This window comes from Phyllobates terribilis, unplaced genomic scaffold (genome assembly GCF_046119375.1).
Source record: "Phyllobates terribilis strain yellow unplaced genomic scaffold, ASM4611937v1 Scaffold_5337__1_contigs__length_52446, whole genome shotgun sequence".
NCBI lineage: Eukaryota > Metazoa > Chordata > Amphibia > Anura > Dendrobatidae > Phyllobates > Phyllobates terribilis.
The window spans coordinates 38,381-45,277 of NW_027368084.1; the positions used below are offsets into that span (position 1 = coordinate 38,381).

The following is a 6,897-nucleotide window of genomic DNA, read 5'->3' on the forward strand; positions in this document are numbered from 1 at the left end:
AAAGCTGAGGTAGCTTAACTATGTTCCTTAGTTTTGATGAGATCAAACTTAGACATTTTATTTGGAACTCAAAGTGTATGCAGAGTTCAAGGTAGCTTGAGGGTAGCTTGAAGTGATTTGAAGGTCGCTTAAAGCATTGGTGACAATAATGTTCAGCGAGACCAGGCGAGCTGAATTAATCAAGCTGAAAGGAGTCTAACTGGGAGAACGACTTAAAAGACGAAGAAAATGCTTTCTATACAAGTGACGCGCACAGAAGGCTGGCAACTAAGGAGCACATGTTTAATGTGTTCTTGATCAGTGCAAGAGGCACAGAGAGTTGCAGCGCGCTTCAGAAACAGTTAAAGCCGACTAATTACGTGGCAAGACGAGATTGGGCAGAGCAAGAGTTGTTCTAAACGGCCCAACGGAAGCTTCTTGACAGCCATAGAGAATTAGCACGTGTTGTAATTCTTTAGTGGTGTTTAGCTAGCTTTATTAGAATCTTATATATAGCTTCAGTATAAGCTCGAGTATAGGATGATTGTGAACTGTAATTGAGAGCCTTTGATAGTACTGCTTAAAGTCTTGTATGAGAAAAAGAGAGAAAGGTCTTTTGTAAACACAATTCTGAGAAGATTGAGTTCAATCAAAGTGAGATTACATAGAAACTTTCTCTTGTTCGATACACTGTCTAGCTTCTCTCTTCCGCCATTGCTACGAGTTTTAAGCTTCCCTAAGCACAACTCGTTGGAGAAGTTCACCGATCCTACAATTGGTATCAGAGCTTGGATCTTCGTTCAAGAACCCAGGTTTCTCCTTCGATCTCTCTTGTTCTTCTCTTCTGCAACATCTCTCTCTCGATCTTTCCTCTCAAGAATCAACATCATGCCTGGAGAATCCAACCAACACCTTCTTGGGATTTCGCTCAACAAACCTCACCTTTTGATCGAAGGCGAGCTGGACTGGTGGATGGCCATGACAAAGAACTACATTCAACATACCGACTATCAGTGTTGGAACATTATTGAGCGTGTGATGAGAAGGTTGAAGATGCAACAACTGCCAAGCCTTGGGGACTAGTAGAGTACGCTCTAATGGAAAATAATGCTAAGCTCGCCAGCTTATCCTCAACTCTCTTCAGAGGAAAGATATGGACAAAATCATGAGCATCGCTACCGCTCAAGATATGTGGAAAGATGTTCAAGAAATGCATCAGGGGAGTGATGATATGAAGAACAATCGAAAGTTCGATCTACAAAGGGAGTTTCATTCCTTCAAGATGTCTGAATCCAAAAATGTGTCAAATTACCACTCAAGATTCCAAGTGCTAGCTGATAAGATGAGCGCGGCCGGAATAGTCACTGAACCATGGTTGCTGTCATTAGCCTTCATCCATGGTGTTAACACTAAGTTTGACACTATCAAGAAAATAATGCTGATGACAGAAGCCACCAAGACTCTTCCAGTTGCAACGCTTGCTGGGAAATTCCGAGTTCAAGAAATCAAAGACAGCGAGCAAGCTCATTCACACAAGGAAGCAAGAGGTACTGCTCTTAAGCTCACAAAGGTGCTACAACAACTCGAGAGCGGAGACCTCTATCGATGAGGGTGAGGACGCTGAAATAGTGCTGATGACCAAGATGGTCAAACAGTTCTTGAAAACCAAAGGTAGCTTCAAGAAAGGATCAAGGAGCTAAGAGAGACCTGACAAACGTTACTTGCTACAATTGTCAAGAAAAGGGTCACTTAGCCAAAACATGCACGAAACCGAAGGTCGCTGCGAGCTCTTCATCCAGCGAACCTAAGAAAGCGTTCTTCACCACTTGGGGAGATTCAGATGAAGAACTGGATCTTGGCGAAGACATGCAAGGACGCTGCCTTATGGCCAAGAAGAATCTGATGATGATCAACCTGTTCAGGTATCTTCTATAAAATTAAGCGTCCTTCCCAAACAAGATCTAATTGATCTCTGTCAAGGTCTGATTGAGGAAAATAATTTGCTAATGACTCAGAATACTGAGTACACTGACGAAATTAGCGTCCTTAAACTGAAACACTCGAGATGACCAAAAAGCTTAAGTGTGAAATGGTTGTCACAAAGTTTTGTGAACTTTGTAAAGGCAAACGCAGCACCCTTCCTTCAGACTCGAATGTTTCAGCTCAACTTGACACAATCCTGGCTGAAATTGACAAACTAAATCAGTCTATTGAGGCAAAGACTGTCAACCAAACAGTGTTTGTCCGATCTAGACCCGGTTTAGGGTATACATCTGAGCTTGCCCCTTCTAAAGACTTATCTCTGACTGAAAAGAACCTTAACTTTCTCAAGATTTACAGTCTTTAAAAATAATAATATGATTATCTGGAAAACAAGATAAGGGCACTTGAACAAAACCCAAAAGACACTAATCGGTATCATGGGGAACCGGCTCACAAGATGTACGTCAAACAGGAAAGAACTAAGCCCAAGAATATTAAGCTTGAAAAACAAGCGCCCTTCCGGCCAGGAAAGGGTAAGTACGGGTATGTGCGAGGCAACTTGTATTGCACGCACTGTGGCAACAATGGTCACAGGGTTCATGAATGCGCTTCTAAGCAAGCCTCTCAGAGAAAAGAACCGTGCCAAATATGCGCCCAGGCCACATATAATAGTAGACCTGAATGATCCCTCGTATTATGAACCCAATAGAGCCCAAGCATGCTAATAGGCCAAAAAGGGAAATATCTAGGGGAACTACTACTAATCCACCCACGAGGCCTCGGCTTCGATGGGAACCAAAAATCTGATGTTTCTTGAATACAGGTTGAAGCGAGGAGCAAATGGTATATCGACAGTGGGTGCTCTTTCCATATGACAGGGGACCCTAATTTTCTACTCTCGCTTCAATCCAGCGAAGGAGGCTCCATATCCTTCGGAGATAAGAAACAAGGACGCATTAAGGCCACATGAAGCGTTCAACTAACCCAAATATTCAGATACGCAATGTGAGCTTAGTAGACAGCCTCAGATTCAACATCTTGAGTGTCGCTCAAATCTGTGATCAAGGTCCAAACGAAGTGACGTTCACTACTTCAGAATGCTTCGTCAAAGATTCATACAAGGAGGTAATTATGAAAGGTAATAGGGTCGATAATACTTATCTTTTTGATCACTCTTTGTTCCCTCCAAACACCTCTGTCTAGCGACCCTGGAAGAACAGTCAAATCTGTGGCATCAACGACTGGGCACGCTAGTCTTCATCTCCCTACACAAATTGCAAGCTAAGGAGTTGGTAAGGGGACTACCGGATATAAAGCCAGATACAATGACTCACTGCTCAGAGTGCGCTAGAGCCAAGATTACAAGGAAATCATTAGCGCCCCCAAGAGTCAGTTACTACCAAGCGACCCTTGGAACTACTTCACATGGACTTATGCGGACCCATTCGCCTACAGAGTACAGGAGGTAAGCAATATATTTTTGTAATTGTGATGACTTCTCCCGTTATACCTGACACTTTTCCTTAGGACTAAGGATGAGGCCTTCGAGGAGTTCTCATCTTTAGTTCTACTTCTGGAAAAACAATTAGGCATCCCTCTCAGCTCTATTCGCTCAGACCATGGGCTAGAGTTCGAGAACGGACAATTCTTACAGTTTTGCAGGGAACGTGGCATCCATCACAATTTCTCAGCACCCCGTACTCCTCAACAAAATGGTGTAGTGGAACGCAAAAACAGGACGCTGGAAGAGATGGCGCGCACAATGCTACTGGGCAGCTTCCTTCCACGACACTACTGGGCACAAGCGGTTAGCACTGCATGTTATATCATCAACCGTGCAATGCTGAGGCCAATCCTTGAGAAGACGCCTTACGAGCTCATCAGAGGAAAGACTCCAAACCTGTCTCACCTACGCGTGTTTGGCTGTAAGTGTTACGTCCACAACAACGGTAAGGATGACCTAGGTAAATTTGATGCTAGAAACGATGAGGCCGTTTTTCTTGGATATGCTTCTTCCAGTAAGTGTTACAGGGTGCTTAACAAGCGTACAAGAAAGGTGGAGGAAAGCATTCATGTTTCTTTTGACGAGGGGCCAATTCCAGAGGTCGCTGCGAGTGACACTGAGACGAGCAAGGCGCCCAATAATCATGCCTTCTCACCGTCCTTCCTCAGTCTCATCTCATGCGACGAACAGTGACGAGGACGAGGCAGCTCCCCAGGCTCCCTAACATACAGGCGTTCAAGGAGACAGCTCCGACCTCGAGGATGTAGAGGAGGGTGCTCAGGACGAGGCATCTGAAGAGAATCCCCCAACCAATGAAGGGCATCAATCTAGGTGAAGACGTGACGGCTCCCCTTGTCGCTAGCTCAAGTAATCCGCCTGCGTCAGGACCCCTTTCATGTTTTCTTCACCACCTCGTTTAGCCTCTACTTCAACAAGGCAAGGCCCAGGGAGACCCTCCAAGACCAGAGGAAGGCCCCCCAAAGCCACAGCTCCAGCGAAGAAGGCTTCAGCGACCCTACGGACGGACGCTTCTGCAGCCGCACCGCCTTCAGCGACACCAGCCTCATCCTCAGCGACCCTTCTCCTGCCTCGCGCACCCCAGCACCACCGTCAACCTCTACTTCTGCCTCGGATTCACTTGACCTGATTCCTGAAGCCTTGACGATGAATACCAGGAAACTACCAGCAGAAGAGTCCCATAAGCCTGACCAGATTCTCACACCCTTCTCCGACCGTGTCTTCACACGCTCTCAGCTCCATAATTTGGCGGCCTTCCATTCGTTCGTATCCTTGTAGAGCCAAAGAACATCAAGGAAGCCCTCCAACACCCGGACTGGATAGTAGCCATGCAAGAGGAGCTACAGGAATTCGTGAGACACAAAGTTTGGCGACTCGTTCCAAGGCCACCCAACAAGTCCATTATAGGGACGCGCTGGGTGTTTAGGAACAAGTTGGATGACTTAGGCACCATTGTGAGAAACAAAGCGAGACTGGTAGCGCAAGGATACAGTCAGCAAGAGGGCATCGATTATGATGAGACTTACGCTCCCGTAGCACGCTTAGAAGCCATCCATCTCCTGATCGCTTCAGCAGCCTTGAAGAATTTCAAGCTATATCAGATGGACGTGAAGACAGCTTTCTTGAAAGGCAACCTGAACGAGGAGGTCTATGTCAAGCAACCTCCAGGTTTCGAGGATCTCGACTTTCCAGACCATGTTTACTTCCTCGACAAGGCACTCTATGGCCTGAAGCAAGCCCCTCGGGCGTGGTATGACTGCTGATCCGAGTTTCTGATCAAGCATAATTACCGAAGGGGCGCTGTGGACAAGACGTTGTTCATAAGAGAGCTGAAAGGGGACCTCATTATTGTTCAAGTCTACGTTGACGACATCATTTTTGGCTCAACTAACGACGAACTTGTACAAGACTTCAGGGAGACCATGTCCTCTCGCTTCAACATGAGTCTTATAGGCGAGCTCAACTACTTCCTCGGCTTACAAGTTACTCAGAAGAAGGAAGGTATCCAGATTCATCAATAGAAATATTTGCGCGAGATTCTTAAGAAGTTTTCTATGGACACGAGCAAGCCCTTCCCTACTCCCATCTCTACCACTACGAAGCTAGATGCAGACCTGAGTGGAGAGAAGGTGGACGAGACTGCATACAGAGGGATGGTAGGGTCCCTTATGTATCTCACTGCCTCGCGACCTGATATTGTGTTTGCTGTGAGCTTATGCGCGAGAGCACAGAGCGACCCCAGGGCCAGCCACCTTCAGAATATCAAGCGAATTTTTCATTACTTGAAGGGCACTAAGAAACCTATGTCTTTGGTATCCTAAGGGAGGCTCCCTGTCTCTCATAGGGTATTCGGACACTGACTATGTCGGGTACCTCGTGGATCGCAAGAGAACCTCTGGCATGGCCCAATTCCTGGGTCCCTCACTCATCTCTTGGGGCTCAAAGAAGCAAAACTGCATAGCGACCTCGACTACGGAAGCCGAATACATTGCAGCGGCCCTTTGCGCGTCCCAAGTGATCTGGCTCAAACAAAAATTGGTGGACTTCGGCGTCACGCTTGTCACTACAGAGATCCGTTGTGACAACACGAGCGCAATCAACGTTTCCGAGAACCCTGTCCATCATGCGAGGACCAAACACATTGATGTTAGACATCACTTCCTTAGAGATCACGTGGAGAAGAAGAATATCAAGCTCACTTTCTGCAGAACTGAGGAGCAAGTCGCCGACATATTCACTAGCCTCTAAACCAGGTTGCCCTTCCTCCACCTAAGGTTGCTATTGGGGATGATCCCTATTGACTAAGGTAATCATGGTAAGCATGATAAGTTCCATCCATATTGACTAAATTATGCATATTTGTACTTCATATGGGGAACATTAGGAATGTGGATTAGTACTATCTTCTTTGTGTGCTTTATATATTTTAGAGGATCATAAAAAGCATGATTGCACTTGAGCTTCATTCTTGATTAAGTGTTCCTTACTTTGCATGCTTATTCATATTCAACCCTCTAGTAAGACATGATGATCGCTTCTAGCCCATTACAAAGCCAAACGAGATATGATTCATGCTTACGCTTCCCACCATAAATCCCTCTCCTATGTCACGCTTCCAAACCCAACTAGCCACATTTGGAAGTATTCATGAGAGAATATACATGTTTCAGCTTACCCTGAGTGACTTTGTGTGTTACATCTTATTTCCCTGCGTGCAGTACATGATATTCTACATGTACATTCCATGTTTCCTTGTGTAACATTTTTTTGTGTACAAGTTTATATTTTTATTGCCTCAGATTGTTGTGTTGTCATATATATTGTGCTTTACTTCTATATTAAGTCACGCTTTCTTAATCCCTGGGTAAGACTGAGTCTGGTGGTAAGGACGCTGGTACGTGTCGCTCGGAAAG

At 45.6% G+C, this 6,897-nt stretch overlaps 1 pseudogene; it reads left to right on the plus strand.

Moving 5' to 3' along the window:
• The first annotated feature begins 5,538 nt into the window (after positions 1 to 5,538).
• LOC141250076 (uncharacterized) lies at positions 5,539 to 6,232 on the plus strand (annotated as a pseudogene).
• Positions 6,233 to 6,897: the final 665 nt, after the last annotated feature.